Raw genomic sequence first — 17,309 nt, 5'->3', positions numbered from 1 at the left:
CCCCCGAACAACTGAACACTATTGTAGAGACGGTGTGCAGCTAAATGCCTCCTCAGTATAATAAACCTCTTTGGAGGTACTGAAGAGACCCCACCCCCATTGATTGGGAGGAATAGGACAAAAGTTTTGTTTGTGAGACTGTAACAGCTAGAACTTCGCTTTGAAAGAAGCAGCAATGCAATTGGAGAGGGAAAAGACTCATAGCTCACCCATCACAGAAACTTTCCCCATTTTTTCATTAGAACAAAGTTATGAGAATTGTGATTTCACAAATTGTATGTTTATTGGTAATTTTCCTATTAGAATTATGGTATTGACCTGTTAATGTTTGTAACTACTTTGGTTCACTTGAAGATTTTACCATTTAGAGAAAGGTTAGAGCTTGTCTGAGAAAAATTTGACATGATGCCAATGAGTCCTTAGATTTGATGTGTTTAATTAGATATATTTTGATTTTGATGCAGCTAAAAACAAAGACATCCTAGACCGATTTTAAAAGGCCACCCCATCTTGGTCATCCTCCGCTCCTTAATTGGGAGATATTGTGGCCATAGGAGCATGTGTACCACATAGCATCATCTGCTTTCTTGTGATTATCTAGTTATTTGTGAATTCTTTCGGTGGAAAGTTGGCTCAGAAGTGCATGGCATCTACCTGCGTGCTCTCCCCTAGCCCTTCATAAACAGAGGTTATGATGGGTAAGATCTTTTTTCCCTCCAGGCAATCTAAGATAGGACGTGTATGGCAGAATGTATGTACGGATGATGGGTAAGTCTGGAAGGTGGAAGAAGATGATCTAAGGCAGGCAGTCATCTGTCCTGTAGCAGAAGCACGGGTTTTAATAAATAAATCAAAAAGGGGAATATGTCAGAGTCCACAGATATGGGTCTGTTCCACCTTGACCAAAGGTCAGAGAATTCAAGCCTATTCTTGATCCTTCTAGGTTCTTGACAGGAGGTTTGATCCAGGGTGTGTTTTGACCTTGGGTGTGGGTACTTGATGCTTTGGGTATTTGAGAAGATGATCACTTTGTTGGCTCCTTGCATTTTGATAAAAATGTCTTTTGTCTTCCCTCTCCTCTTTGGATCGGGGGATAAAAACCCCGGAGAAATAAGCATGGGTGGATTCAGTCTTCATTGGGTTACCCTTCTGACTCCATCCTGTGCCTCTGTCTTTTCTTTTGTATCTCTGCTTTTTCTGCCTAATATTTCTAATCCACACGCCCCTACCCTGGGACGTATGAACCCATTGAGGCTGGACCCCAACATGGAGTGGGATTGTAAGGATGATACAGTGATTAGAGGGACAATGGGGTAGGTGTGTCTTGTGGCCTCATTGGCTTTTCAAGGGGCTTGTACTAGGTAGAAAGTTCCTTTGTGACTTTTAACTCCAAGACTGGAGGTGTGATGAGGAGAGCTGATGGATTTTAGAAGATGAGATTTCAGGAGGCAGTAATGATGGACTTTGGACCTCGGGGAGTAGTCCAGGGTAAAGCGTATTGGTCTTGAGTGCCATAGGATACAGGGGCCCTTAGGGTAACAATGATGGAGTTGTGTATAGGACAATGGAGCTGTGTTCCATATGATAGACAAGAGAATTATAGGCATAGGGCTGGATGGGAGAGTGGAGGGATGGGAAGGCTCAACCAGGGTTTGATTGAAGATAAAACATTGTAATGCATTGTGTGGGGGATGGTAATGGAGACTTTGAGTCTGACTAAGAGGTCCCTACCTAGGAGGGGCATGGGACTCTCAGGCATAACTAAAATGGAGCAAGTGAAATTTAGGCTTCTGAACTGGCAAGGCAAGGATGGGGTATTCCTGGAATTAGTGAGAATTCCTTAGACCGTAATCTTAGATTTGGTGGCTGGTTCCTCCTTCCATGAGCTGAGGAGAGAAAATGCACACCCTATGTTCAGGTTGAAGGAGACTTTGTGCCTAGTCACCATCCTTGCCACCCAGAGTTCAGTGGGTCAATTGGGATTTACAGCTGTGGTTTGTGAGCCTGGGCTCCTTCATCAGAACGGCTACAGTGGAGTAGGCTAGGAGTGGGGAGTCCTCAGAGGGTGCCTGGTATCCCTGAGGACAATCTATCTTTCAGTGTTATCACTGACTGAAATCGGGGAGGCTTGTGTGGGGCCTGGACTAGGGCAGCCCTTAGCTCATGGTCTTGGACAGATGCATCTGGAGCAGGTCCTAGAGAGCTTAGTCTCCAGGTTACTATTGTCCAAAAGCTGGTATTTGATCCTAAGGTTCCTTTCTTTTCCTTTTTGCTTCCTCTTCCCTACTGTTAAAATTCTTGAAGGTTACCTCTAGAAGGTCCTTTCAAGGGGGCTCAAGGACCTTTTCCAATTGCCAGAGCTTTTGTCTAATGTCTGGAGTGAATTAGCTAATGACGAGACAGTGGATCAAGAGGGTTCCAACCCCAGGTATAGAACTTTGATTAGCGCCTTTGGTAATGGCTTTGGCGCACCTAGCCAGGAACATGACAGGGCTTCCTCTGGGCCCATGGAATTTCCCTAACTTTGTTACAATTAATGCAAGTGTAGACAGGATTTTTTAGTTTGTTTGTTTGTGTCTTTTTTTGCCTGCCTCTAGGAGGCAGTTGATCATTTTGTTGATCAGACAACCCCTCGACCTCTTGGCTGACAACTCAGTGGTGGGACCCCTTTATCTGTCACCATGTTGGCATGGCTTAGTTCAGGAGGTAGTCTGCATGGCCTCAGGCTGACTGTCAGAGGCAATCTGTCTGTTTTATATAGTTTTCCTGGCTGGAGTATCACTAGCCAAACTACAGGGATGTCTGCCTCCCAGGTGCTGGATTGTAGGTGTGCACCATCATCACCTACTTATTTTTACTTTTTTAGATAAGGTTTTGGGTAACTCAGGCTGGCCTTTAACATCTAATCTTTCTGTCTCCAACCCCCAAGTTTTGGGGTTTAGGCATGTGCTATCACACCCTGTTAATACGGTCCAGGGATGACATCCAGTGTGCTGTGCATGCTAGGCAGGTCCTCTGCCACTGAGCTACATCTTGGCCTCACACTGCAAACCTGGAGATGGGGCAACTATGTTTAAAAGCATTTCATAAGGAGGAAAACATTTTAAGAATATAGATGTACAGGAGATAATAGGACTTACTTTTAAAAACATTCTCTGACAGTTTCATATGTGTATATAGTGAATTTTCATCTTTTTTAATCCCCCAATTACCTTCTTTCATCCAACAAAGACACTTCTAGTAGTAGGTTGATTTATTTCCTTAGTTAAAAAAATAGGGCATGTTTATTATTTCTATAATAAAATAGAAAATAGGCTTCTAGCTTTATGTAGAGGTAGCCCCTTGGACGTTCCTGCAAACTTTGGGAGTCTGTCTGACTGGCTTGCTACCCCATCCTTCCTTTCCGTGGATGCTCTGACCTTGTTTCAGAGGAAGCAGAGCCTCCTCCTGGGAGAAGCTGTGGGGAGGGTGTGAATGCGCAGTTGCGCGCCTCACCTGGTGGCTGCCACACCAACTGCTAACGGCCAGCGCTGGATCAGCACCGTGCTAGGTTGTCTAAGGAGCATACGACAGCACATGGGGCTGACCACAGGTCCTCCCCATGTCAGATGACAGCCAAGGTGCACGCACAGAAGCAGGCCTGCCCCTGGCACTACAGGGCCCTGATGACAGGCTTATACAGCACACATTTCAAAGCTGTGACTCAAGCCAACAAACTGCTGACTGTGGCCAGCAACTTCTCAGAGGATGCCAGTGACGCTGATGGTTATGTCCTTTGAAATCATCTTCCCTTGTGTGTGCTTACAACACTGCTTCTAACCAGTGAAAGCAGACAGAGGTAACGGAATGCCATTTCTATGATTAGGACGGAAAAACAAAGATCTGTTTCCTGCCAGCAGATGCTTCCTTTCTAGGTTAGGAAAGCAAGTTGCCATGTTTCCACTGAGGACAGTGTCTAGTCAACGAGCACAAAGAACTGAGACCCCCCCCCCCCATCCCATTTAACAGAAATGCTAACAGCTATATGGGCTTGGAAGCGGATCATTTCTCTGTTGAGCCTTTAGATGAGGTCAAAGCCCTGGAGAAGAACTCCTAAGGACCTATAGACTCTGCCCAGATTCCTAAGCCACAGAAGCTGAGGTACTTCGTGTGAGCCTATGTTTATAGAACTGTGTTACACATCAGTGATAGCTAACAAAATGGCATCGCTGGAAGAGTGGGGCTTTAGCCTTGTCCCTGTAACTGGTCCACCCGCCGCTTCTCAGCTTTCTTCATCCCAAACCCCCAAAGACTTCCTGCTCATCCCAGCAGGCCCCCTCCCCCAGCTTTCTTGCCAGTGCTGCCTACCCCACTCCATACTCCCAGACACTGGTCTAGGGGTGTGGGTACTCTATGCCAGCGTGAGAACAGAACTGCCTTTGGGAGCTGGGCTGGAGACGACCTCACTCGTCTGAAAGTCACTGTTCACTGAGCAAACACGCATCCTGAGAACTCAGAGCTCTGCCTGCTCCTCTTCCCTATGGGAGACAAGAAACACCAGATCAGCTTCACCAATGCTGAGCCTGCTTCCTCAAGTTGCCACCTTACTAAGTGGCAGGCATTCCCCCGCCCCAAACCTCTGCACCAACCTGTGGTTCTACATCTTGATTTTAACCATAGACAACCAACCCTTCTCTCTCAGTGTCCCAAACGCTAGGATTATGGACTTGAGCCACCACCATGTAGTGATATTTTGTTTGTGTTTTAACAAATAAAGCTTGCCTGAAGATCAGAGTGCAGAGCTAAGCCACTAGAGGCGGGGCAATGGTGGCTCACACCTTGAATCCAAGCAACCGGTAGATAGAAGCAGATGGAGCCCTGTTAGTTCAAGGCCACCCTGGGCTACATGAAATTGATGCAGTCTATAAGAGAAACAGAACTCACACAAAGATGATCTCAGCACTTGGGATCCCATGCCTTTAATCCCAGCACTAGGGAGGCAGAGACAGGAGCGATATGGCTGGGCAGAGAGAGGAATATAAGGCGCGAGGAGACAGGAGCTCACTGAAGTCTGAGGTTTGGTGGAGACAGATGCAGTATGGAGATGCAGTCTGAGGATCCTTTCAGGCCGAGCATTGGTAGAGGTGTAAGGTCTCTCTAGTGGCTGGCCTCTCTGCTTCTCTGATCCTTCGGCTTTTAGCCCCTGATAGCTGACGCCAGCTCTTTATTATTGAGACCAGTTAGAACACCGCACATGGCTAAGTTCCTATTCTTCAGTTACTTTTCTCATCTGTAAAGTTAGGATGTAGTGGCACTTGTACCACAGATTGGTGCAGAGGTTTGGGGCAGGGGAATGCCTGCTACTCACCAGGAAACTGTTCAGGAAGTAGGCCCAGCGCTAGTGAGGCTGACCTGGTGTTACTTGCCTCCCATAGGGGGAAGGAGCATTAGGAGTTCTGACTTCTCAGGATGCTTGCTTGCTCAGTGAACAGTTATGGAAGCTTTCAGAGCATGAGCTAACACCACCATCCTTCCTCGGACTCCCCCAGGGCGCTGCAGTACCGCAAGAGCGCTAAGAAAGTGTGGAGAGCTGGGCATGGTGGGATCTGCAGAGGGTGGAACCATCAAGATGGCTTAGCCAGTCAAGGTGGAAGGAGAGAGAGCGCCTCTGGATGACTCTTCTCAGCCCGGGCCTCTGTGTCCTCTTGGGGGTGGAGGGAGCCCTTGGCCACAGATGGCAGTGTTGGGACACATGGGACACAGAGCGTGTTCGAGCACCTCCCCACCTGCTTCCGATTCTGGATCTGGGCTCTGTGGATTTGCCTCTATAACCTGTAGCGTTTATAGATGAGTGCTCGGCTTGCCGAGGCTGAGAATAGCTCAGATGATAATGGCCTCAGCCACAGCAGCTTTAATGGGCACCGGTGGGAACAATGCTCCCAGTTCGCCCATTAGTGTAGAAACTGCTGGGCTCGGGGAGAGCCTGCCTTCTGCCTAGCGGGGTCCAGCACGAAGTGAAACTGAAGGGCTTCTGTTCAGAAACCAGGGGAAGGATTTTTCCATTTTCCTCTTGTCTCTTTTGTGACCTGCCACAATGGCTTTTTTTTTTTTATTTTAAATTTGCATCTTAGGATCATTCCTCTTTTAGGCACCGAGACCTGAACAAGGTGAGTACGACCCCGCAGGTATCTGGAACTTTCCGGGCACTGCACCCACACTCCCACCTCCAATCTGCAGCTCACAGGGGCCCTTTGAGCAGTGGTTGGAGTTTAGGGCTTGCAATGGTCAGGGGCACAGGCAGGCATTCTGGGCCATTAGTGACTGTTTCTTCCTTCTGGCTCCAGCCTGCGGCCGAGCTGGGGTCCAGGTGGCGGTGCCTTTCTGTCTAATTGCTTTTGACACCTGGGGCAACCCCACAGGACTAACCCAATTACAGAAACAGCTCTTGCTCCCTGCAGACCCGGTGAACACAAGGGCCCTGTGGCGTGTTGGGACCAGCAGGCCACCAGCCCAGAAAGTACTCTCTGGCTCCAGCAGCCTGGGGTATTTTTGTTTCACGACAAATGGTATCTGTCATTCCCGGGCTGTGTCAATTAGGATGATGTGAAGGGAGCCAGGTGGGTTGGACTCCTGACATCCCTGTAGTTTGGCTTGTGATATTTCAGTCAGGAATTAACTTGTGTGGCAGGGGCATGGATAGGAGGTAGGGGCAGGAGCCGTGAGGAGGGGTTGGGAGGCTGGCAGCTCGGAGTCTCTCTCCGAGCCTTGTGGGTGTGGCCTTGAGTGGAGCCTCCTCCCTCGCGCCCCGCCCCCCCAAACTCCACCTCCACATTGTCTTCTATAACATAAAGGCATCCCATTCTGTTAGCCCTCAGCCGCCATTTAATATCCCGTGTGGGCAGGCCTTAAAAGAGACAGTTCAGCCTAGACTGTAAGTTTCACGGGAAAAGCAGGAAGAACACTGAGGGCGTACAGAGCGAGTTAAGGCAGCAGTTAAAGAGTCGCTCTGCGGGGGAACAGGGATCCACGGATGGTATCTAACCACAGGAAGGGGGCTGCAGAGAAGCACAGCAGTTGGGAGTGTCTGTTGCTCTTGCAGAGGACCTCCGTTCAGTTCCCAGCACCCACACCAGGCAGCCCATGACTCTCTGTAACCACAGTTCTAAGACATCTAACGCCCTCTTTTGACCTCCACCGGCATCTGCACACATGTCATGTACATTCTTTAAAGGCAGAAAGGCATGTTCAGGGCTGAACCTGCAAAGATGATCTGGAGTGAGAAGGAAGTGGGTTAGCTGCCCAAGCCTTGCCTGAGCAGGCGACCACAGGCTGGCTTCTTGAGACTCATTTAACACAAGCCACATCTGGGAGCCCACGTGGCACTGTTAGATTTCTATGTTTTCTACCCATCACATCACAGTTGGGAATTGCTATTTCAGGTAGTGTTAACCAGTGTTTCTCTAGCCAGCAGTTAGACATCTTTCTATAGCTGTTGTTGGGTATTTTTCTTTCCTGGCCTGTGAGTTTCCTGTCCATTCTTGCTGTTGTTTGTTTTTGTTTATTGACACAGGTTCTCAATATGTAGCTCCAGCTAGTGTTGAGTTTTCTGGTGTAACATGAATGGGGGCCTGTTTGTTGGGGTTTCTGTCCCGCCCAGTACCCCACAACTGTTTAGCCGCAAAGAAAATCACACATAGGTCTCCATAAATTATAAGCTGATTGGCCCATTAGCTCTAGCCTCTTACTGGCTAACTCTCACATCTTGATTAACCCATTTTTCTCATCTATGTTAGCCATGTGGCTCAGTACCTTTTTTCAGAGGGGCAGATCACATCCTGCTGCTTCGGTGGTCTGGGCAGGAACACGAGGAATCAGCTTCCTCCTTCCCAGAATTCTCCTGTTCTCATTGTATCATTTCTACTTTCTGTCTGGTTTTCCCACCTATACTTCCTGCCTGGCCAATCAGCGTTTATTTAAAACATGATTGACAGAATACAGACAATTCTCCCACACCATTCTGGAGTCTCTCTCTCCCTGTGCCTTTCAAGGGCTGGGACTATGGGTGTGTGTGAGCCAAGAGAGAGGTGGGTCAATGAGAACGGAAGGAAGAAGGAAGCCCATTTCTCTGCAGTCCTGACCCTACCACAGAAGAAGCAAGATGTGACTGCCCCACTGAATAAGGTACTGAGCCACATGGCTAGCACAGATAGGAATAATGGGCTAATAATGGGCTATATACGTTATAAGAGTTAATAAGAAGCCTGAGCTAGCCGGGCGGTGGTGGCGCACGCCTTTAATCCCAGCACTCAGGAGGCAGAGGCAGGCGGATCTCTGGGAGTTCGAGGCCAGCCTGGTCTACAAGAGCTAGTTCCGTATTAGTCACCAAAGCTACAGAGAAACCCTGTCTCGAAAAACCAAAAAAAAAAAAAAAGAAGAAGAAGAAGCCTGAGCTAATGGGCCAATCAGTTTATAATTAATGTAGACCTCTGTGTGATTTCTTTGGGACTTAATGATTGCAGGAACGGGACAGGACAGAAAACTCATTCAATAGTCATGAAATATTCCTCCGTGGTTGAGGAAAGCCACTGGGGCCAAGCATCTGTCAGTGGTATCCCTGCATGAAGGCCTCTAAAGAGGCCATTTCATGAAGCTGTGAAGGTGAAATCTGGATTGCCTTGGAGACCCCAAGATATTGGAGATGCCAGAGCTGTGGGGTACCTGCTGGGAGAGCTGCTCAGGGAGTGGAACCAGCCCGAGAGAGAGAAGTGTGCTGCAGTCCACAAAGCTGAAAGGAATCGGAGACCTGAAGAACGCATTGACATCAGATGTGGAGATGCGGCATTTGGAGTTTTCCCAGCTGGTTTTTAGTCTTGCTTTGGTACAGTGTTTCCTTACTATGTTTCCTTTCTTTCCTTTTAAAATGGTAATGTCTATTCTATGTCATTATATGTTGGAAGTATGTGTTCTACTTTTTTATTTTGATTTTTACAGAGAGTTACAGTTAAGAAATTGCTGTTAGTCTCAAAAGAGACTTCAAATTTTGGACTTTTAAACATCGTTGATAGACTATGGGGACTTTTGAAGTTGGACTGAATGCAGTTTTTTTTTTTTAAATTATGATATGACTACAAGCTTATGGGGTCCAGGGAATAGAATGTGGTGGTTTAAATGAAAATGGCCCCCATGGGCTCATAAGGACTGGCACTATTAGGAGGTGTGGCCTTGTTGGAGGAAGTGTGTCACTGGCGGTAGGTGTTGAGGTTTCAAATGCTCAAGCCTGGCCCAGTGTCTCTCTCTCTTCCTGCTGCCTGCCAAGATATAATTGTCAGCTATCTCTCCAGTACCCTGTCTGCCTGTGCTGTCATGCTTCCTGCATGACAATAATGGGCTAAAATCTCTGAATGTAAGCCAGCACCAATTAAATGTTTTCTCTTATAAGAGTAGCTGTAGTCATGTGTCTCTTCACAGCAATGGAAACCCTAACTAAGACAGTGTCTTTTAAAGAAAAGTCTTTCCAGCACTCCAGGAAGAGGAGGCAGGAAGATTAGGAGTTGAAGGTCATTCTTCACTGCACAACAAGTTTGAGGCTAGCCTGTTTCAAAATCAAACAAACAGAAAGCCATTATTCTATACATTCTAGAAGCTTTAATATTTTTCTTTGAAGTCTTTGATCCACAGTGAGGTGCGTGTGTGCATGTGTGCACTTTTCCTAGATGGGTACCTAGTTGTCCCAGGACCACGTTTTGGATAGTTCATGACTTTACTCTATTGCCCAGGGCAAGGGTAAGGACAGGGCAAGCAAAGCACCAGCTGCCAAGCAAGGGTGCAAGTTCATGGCCAACTGAGCACGGGTGTCTTCCTAAATTGAAACTCTATCCTCCCCTACTGTAGCTGCCCTCTTCTTGAGCCCCACACATGAAGGGAAGGTTCTTTTTACCTCAGATAACTCCCAACACACAGATGACTTTTGATCTTCTGCCCAGGAATGTGGGTCTCTGATACAGGCTTTGTGGAAGAGGAGGATGCTGGAATCTCCTTTCGGCTCTGACTCTAGAATAAAGAGTACATTCATCTCGGAAGGCCAGAGAGCTGCCTCTGGGAGCCGGGACCTTGTGCCCTAGTGGTGCTAGGAGAGGCTTCCCAGTATTGGATGGCTCCAGTGACGGGCAGAAGGCCGGAGCATTCTGCTGTCATGATTGGAGCCCTCAGGGCCTGGTACTTGCAGGGTCTATCCCCTTCCTTCTTCACAGAATGTGAGAGGTGCTCAGGGCCACCTGGAAAGTTTAAGCTTCTCACAGACATGGAAACACAGAAAATTTTAGCCATTTCATTCAACTGTCCAGGCCTTTGGGATGCATCTGGGAGGAAATAAAAACTGTAAAGTGCTCTGCCCCTTTCACACTGCCGTCATCCCCTTCAGTGCCCGAGGACTCTCACCTCAGGTTCAGAAGCCTTGGAGAACTCTGGTGTGTAACTGTTTAACCACACTCTTCTGTTTTCATTGCGCTTGTATGAGGGGATTACCTTCTGTTCTGGCAAGTGGTGGAGTTTATTATCAATGATGCTAATGGGATGTTTTCTTTTTAACTCATTTGCCTTGCGTGCCAAAGTCACATTATGTGTGTATTTGGGTAAAGAGACATAGGAAAGGTCACTTTTTTCTTACCATTTTTTGAATTACTTAATGTTTTTATTTTTTACAGTGAATGTGTTATATAATCAGAACTGTTTTTTATTACAGATGAATATGTATACACATATATGCACATCTAAAGGAACATTAAGTGAATAATAATACAGCAATTACATATTTATCAGTGTCTTGTCCAAAGTTAAGAAACTCAACTCAGAGACTGATGCCTTAGTGGGATGCAGGAGTTTATATTTGGGACCCCGCCAGGAATGGGGTGGAGCCTGATGAACCCCCTTACGGGGCATGGGAAAGCAGGAGAACTGACTTCATGTCCTGGGGAATTCTGGCAACCCCACCAAGAGGTGGGCTGTGCTGTTTCAGAGGGTTGTTTTGTTGTGTTCTGGTTTTCCTGGGGTCCCCTGAGGAGCATTGCTGAGGCTGCAGCTGGTTTTTGTGACACCAGATCTTTGTGTCACTTGCATTTCACTGATCCAGGATGAGTAGGCAACAGGGGACACCCCAGGATCTGGACTTCTCTGATTGGGAGCCCCGTGATTGCTCTACTATACCTGGGTTGACAGGGAACAGCCTTCTCCCGACTGAGCTGTCTCCTCTCCCAGAGAATCATGGGTAAGTTCCAAGTTCATGGAGCTATGGTTTCATGGGAGGAGCATAACTTGACAGGAGTCCTGGGGGGGGGTGGGGATGGGGGATTCTGAAGTGCAGGAACCCTGTGCTCACTGCTCTCAGAGTGAGACTTTTTCATACTCAGGATACCTGTTAACTGTCATAGGACCAATAACACTATCGAGACTCAAGCTGACTCTTAATCGTCTCCTTCTTTCAGGACTGATCTGCTGTGCCTCACACTCTGACTGCTGTCTTGGTTGTCTGATGTGGTTCAGCAGTAGCCTGGGCAGCAGTGTCTACCCAGCGAGCAACACTAGAGACTAAGGGAGAACCAAGAGTTACAGTCTCTGCTCCTAAGATATGAGAGTCTGTGGGGGAGGTGGTTAAGAAGAGAGGTGTACAGAGGATCAGACTGCAGACTGCCTCAGCACGTGGCGGGTAGCCTTGGAGGGCAGGGGTGAGCAGGAAACATTGACCCAGACACAAGGAAACCGATCTCTGGCCGGAGAGGAAGAGTATGCAGAAATCTTGAGGTAGAGGGGCAGTGTGTTCTACTGAGAGACACTCCTCACGGTTTACCCCTCAGGTAGCTGAAGAAGAGGGCCCAAGATGGACAATGGTCAGACAAGTCCTGAAGGCTCTCCCGGAATGGAGCATCTTAGTTGGGTACCATTCTGTCCTCTGGGAACATTCAGCTGATTGTCATAAGGATGTGCGGGGGGGGGGGGGGGTTAGTGGGTCACGCTAAGGAAACTGTGAAACTCCCAGCAATGCACGGGACAGCCCTTGGCCACAAAGAATGGCCTAGCCCAGGGTGTCAACAGCCCCTGGCCACAAAGAATGGCCTGGCCCAGGGTATCATCAGGGCTGAAGGTGAAAAGCCTTCTTCTTTTAGGACTTTCTTTGTTCCCTTTTCTGAAGCCTGGGGAATCGTGAAGGGGCTTCACACAGGAGAATGTCAGGGTTATATTTGTATTTATAACCAAGCCGGCTGCTCCAGGAAGGTCTGTAACATTTAGAATCATGTTTCCACAGCCAGTCTCCAGATGGGGTTTTCAGCCATGAGCCTCCACCATTGGCCTTCACCTTTTGATTGGTCTGTGACCATCCGGGTCTCCCCAGAACAGAGACCTGATTCAGAGCTAAGCCATACAGGGCTTTTTCCTGAGCTACAAGAGTCACAGAATTCGAGCCTGCCAAATATTTCAGCATCTGTAGCAGGCAGAAAAACACCTCAGAGATGTCCATGGTCCTAACCCTCGGACCTGAAGATGTCATGTTACATCTTCATGTCATGTTACATGTTACATAAATAGATGTGACTATTTATGGATTCTGGATTCTGAGCCGTGAGGAGATTATAGTGGATTTTGTAGGCAAACTCAGTGTCATTGAAAGAGGAGAGGAAGGCAGGAAGGTCGGATTCGGACATGTGATGATGAGAACAGGTCAGGGGCAGGTTTGAAAATGCTGTGTGGACCTCTCTGAGGATGAGGGGCTGCACTGTGAGCCTTTGTTGATGCCTGGCCACTGACACTTCCTGCTAGAGAGAGACGTTCCTTACCCTTCCTTCCACTTTCAAACTATTGAAACAGCTGACCCCAAAGAATTCAAATTTCTCCAGGAAGCCCATGCCAGGAAGAATTAAAGCTCCAGGGCCAGCCTGGGGAGAGGAGCGAGCACACAGTTTGAGGAGAGCTCACGGCCGAGTCAGCATAAGTACATCTCTGTCTTTAGTCTTTCTTCTAATACTGAAATATGCACCAGAAAGGCAGGAGGAGGCCAGGGGTCTTTGTCTACCGTTTGACCAAACTGTAAATAAGTTCGTTTCCTTTATCAGTGTGTTTCTTAATTTACGTGGAACTACAGAAAACTTGGGAGATGGTTGATTGGTTAAGAGCATTGGATATTTTTCCAGAGGACTGGGGTCCAATTCCCAGCGCCTACGTGGTGGTGGTTCACAACCACCTGTAATTCCAGTTCAAGGATCCACCCTATTCTGGCCTATGTGGGCACCAGACGTGCATATGGTACACAGACATGCATGTAAGTAAAACAATTACACATAAAAATACATTAAATAAATTTTAAATTAAAATACATAAGTGTGTGCAGCAGATTTGTGAACCTAAATTGCTCTGTCCCAGGACATGAGACATAGATGTTAAATCAATGTAGCACTAACTTGGCTTTATCATATTTAATAGGCAAAAATATGAAGACAAATCTAGTCAGGTATGGTGGCACATACCTGTAATCCCCACATATAAGGGGCTGAGGCAGGAGAATCATGAGTTTAAACTCGGCCTGTCAGCGTAGGGAGATCTTGGTTTAAAAACAAAAGAATGAGCTGGGCGTGGTGGCACACAACTTTGGCCCTAACACTCAGGAAGCAGAGGCAGAGGAATCTCTGAGTTCGAGGCCAGCCTAGTCTACAGAGTGAGTTCTAGCACAGCCAGGGCTACACAGAGAAACCCTGTCTTGAATCCCCCCCCCAAAAGAAGAATGAATAAATGTAAAACACAACTAATATAGCCTTCAACCCAATAAATAGAGCTTTTCTTTTTTATTGTGTTGGATGGCACCTCAGGTCATGAACGTACTGGGCAAGTACTCTGCCCTTGAGCCCCATCATCACCCTTCAGCCCAGAGCTGAAGTCCTAAGTGCCTAATGTAAGTGTTGGGCACTGAACTGGGGTCCTCTGGAAGGGCAGCAAGCTCGCTAACGACTGAGCGAGCTCGGTGGTTCTCTCGTGTGTCATTTTACACGTCTCCCAACATTGATTGGCACAGCTGATCTTTAACTTACCATGGTGAACATTCAGCAAACCCTCCCCAGGTTAAAATACCACAAGCTGAAAGTGCCCTTAATGGATTTAACCTAACAAATGCAATAGCTTAGTCTTACTTATCCAAACATGCCCAGAACACTTAAATCAGTTGAGTGAAGTCACTGAACACAAGTCTGTTTATAACAGTGTGTTGAATATCTGGATGCAAAGCATTCTGGCAACACTGTCCTATGGGCTCTGCTCAGCTTCGTGACAAAGTGACTGTGCACCATGTCTGTCTGTTTCCCATTGGTTTATACAAGTCTTTGTATTGTGTTCCTTTATATCTCTGTGTGTCATAAACCTTTCCTGGTGTGGGAGAATTGTCTGTATTCTGTCAATCATGTTTTAAATAAACGCTGATTGGCCAGGCAGGAAATATAGATGGGAAAACCAGACAGGAAATAGAAATGATGTAATGAGAACAGGAGAATTCTGGGAAGGAGGAAGTTGATTTCCCCCACTCCTGCCCAGATCACTGAAGCAGCAGGATGTGATCTGCTCCACTGAAAAAAGGTACTGAGCCACATGGCTAACATAGATCAGAAAAATGGGTTAATCAAGATGTGAGAGTTAGCCAGTAAGAGGCTAGAGCTAATGGGCCAACCAGCTTATAACTTATAGAGATCTCTGTGTGATTTTCTTTGGAGCTAAACAGTTGTGGGGTAAAGGGCGAGACAGAAACCCCAACAAACAAGCAGCCGGGCCTCTTCATGTTACTCTTTCCAATTTGTGACTCGCCTTGCCCTGAAGATATGGGGCATTGGTCAGATTTCTGTCCTTCTGATTAAACATCCAGCAAAGATAGATTTGGGGCTATGAATTCCCAGGTTTTGGTACAGTGTGACTTGGCCCCATGGGCCAGTGACTGCATCCAGCAGACAAAAGCTGATTACATCATGACAGTGGCGGATGTTGTTGGGATAAAATACATATTCTCATGATGGTAGCGGATGTTGCTGGGGATAAAACACACATTCCCGATGACCCACTTCCTCCACGTAGGCTCTGCCTCGAAGGCTTCCAACATTGTAAGCATCCTGGAAGGAATCAAGCTACTCTAGAGACACTTGTGTCTCCCTGTGGCTATTGAACTATTGAAACAACAGCTCCCAAGACAGTAGAATTTCTCCAGGCATCTCACGCTGAGAGAAGGGAAAGGCTGGGAGACGGCTCCTGCGGAGAGGGGAGCTTGTCTCCCAGGAAGAGACTTTGCACTGGTGTGACAGCTGGTCACACCATGTCACAGGAGAAAGTGGGGCGGAGACAATGGCAGATGGGGTCACACTTTGACCAGGACTGTTTAGCTGTGCAAGTCTTGAACCCTCTATTTAAACTAAAGTCTCATGTTAGGAACTCGGAGGAGCTGGGGCTGGGGCACGTCATGGGCCTCTTTGCTCCTCCTCGTGACCGGGCCTCTCTGTGTGTATCTTTAATTGTCCTATTGAGGGCAGGTGCCTGAAACTAGGTTGTTGGGGCTGCCAGGCCCAGGCTCCTAACACAATTCCATTATCCAGAAAGCCTACCAAGTTATGATTATATAAGTGAATCACATGAGGCAAACGCTTCCCCAGAGCCCTAGATCTCAACTCTACTGCATTGGGATCCAAGACTTCAATCCATCCATTTTTTGGTGAGATACTCAAGATTCAAGCCAAAGTATTCCACTTAATCCCCAAGGGTTCTTGGCTGTCTCGGAACACAGAATTTATCCAGTCATCTCCGAAAGCTGCCAGTGTTGTAACTGTTTCAACGTAGCATGAAGATCCATTCCAAAGTTTAGTGTGAGACGCACAGCAAATACAACAGTGAGGCCCTTGTAAAAACCAAAAACCAAGGTACATGTTCTCAAGATATTAATGGCATACACTCCCAAACGGGAAAAGTAAGAAGATAGCAAGGAAAAACCAAACCAAAACAAGCACTGAATCATGTTGCTATGCCCATAGTGGGGCACACAGGGCTCCCACACGCCTGGGCAGTCCCGCCTATATAGCCTTGATGGCTGAAGTTTTATATGATTTCTCTCTTGGCCACGGGTAACTGTCTTTGCTACCTGTGGCATTTCTCAGCAGACCTTATGTGGTCCTGGCATGTCTATTTTCCCTGGGTCTCCATTTAGCTTTGGTTTCGCTGGTATAGCTTCCATTATTATCTTCTCGGTGGCTCCTTGCAGGGACTCTGACCTTGCTGCTCACTCACTGGCCTTCCAGGCTTTCTTTTGAGATCTTGGGATGCCTCTGTGGCCCTGAAAGTCTTGTGCTGTGCAAGCCTGAAAAATCAACACCGTGTAGAGACATCAAGGTCTGTCACCAGGAGGAGCAGAATCTGGGCCCCTCCTCGGATCGTGGCTACAGTGACCTGGGAATGTCTGAAGGCAGCGGAGGAGATTCCTGGGAAACCACTTCCTCAGTGGTCCTGTGGGAGCAGAATGCAAATGAAGGACTTGGACTGTTAGGCTCTGAGGCTTCAGAGGTAAAGTCCTGCTAAAGATAAGTCCACTGTGTCTTGTGTTGCCCAGGCTGGCCTCAAACTTATTATGTGTCTGGGTATGACCCTGAACTATAATCCCAAATTTCCTACCTTCACTTCCAGAGTGCTGGGTTACAGACATGTGTTACCATGCTTGGTCTATGTGCTGGGGACCAAATCTAGGCCCTCAGCAAGCACCTTGCCAACCGAGTAGTCTTTTTAATGACATCAATCTCTCTCCTCACTACATCCGCTTTGGTCCCAATTTTACATACATTGCTTTTCTGGGCAAAATTTTCAAATCTTTCCATTTTGGCTTTTGTTTCTGATTCCCATTGTAAACTGAGCAAAAGCATCCAGTGAGACTCATGTCACAGCCGGAATGTTATTCTGCTTGAAATCTTCTCCACCAAGTGCACGGTCTCAGGGAACAGACACAATAAAAACAAGTTCTGGGCTGGCTGATTTTTGTCAACTTGAAACGAACCTAGATATATCTGGGAGGAAGGAATTTTAACTGAAAAAAAAATGCCTCCGTAGATAGGTTATAGGCAAGTCTGCGGGCCTCTTCTTGATTGATGATTGATGTGGGCCCACTGTGGGCAGTGCCACGCTTAGGAGGGTGGTCCTGATGCTGAGGTGACTAAGAAAACAGACTAAGCAACCCATGGGGAGCAAGGCAGTAGGCACAGTTTGCGCACGGCCTCTGCTCCAGTTCCCGCCAGCAGCTTCCGGCCTTAGCTTCCCTCAGCGGACGTGTGAAG

The sequence above is a fragment of the Microtus ochrogaster genome, unplaced genomic scaffold (genome assembly GCF_000317375.1).
Source record: "Microtus ochrogaster isolate Prairie Vole_2 unplaced genomic scaffold, MicOch1.0 UNK9, whole genome shotgun sequence".
Taxonomy (NCBI): Eukaryota; Metazoa; Chordata; class Mammalia; order Rodentia; family Cricetidae; genus Microtus; species Microtus ochrogaster.
This window is presented reverse-complemented; position numbering follows the sequence as displayed.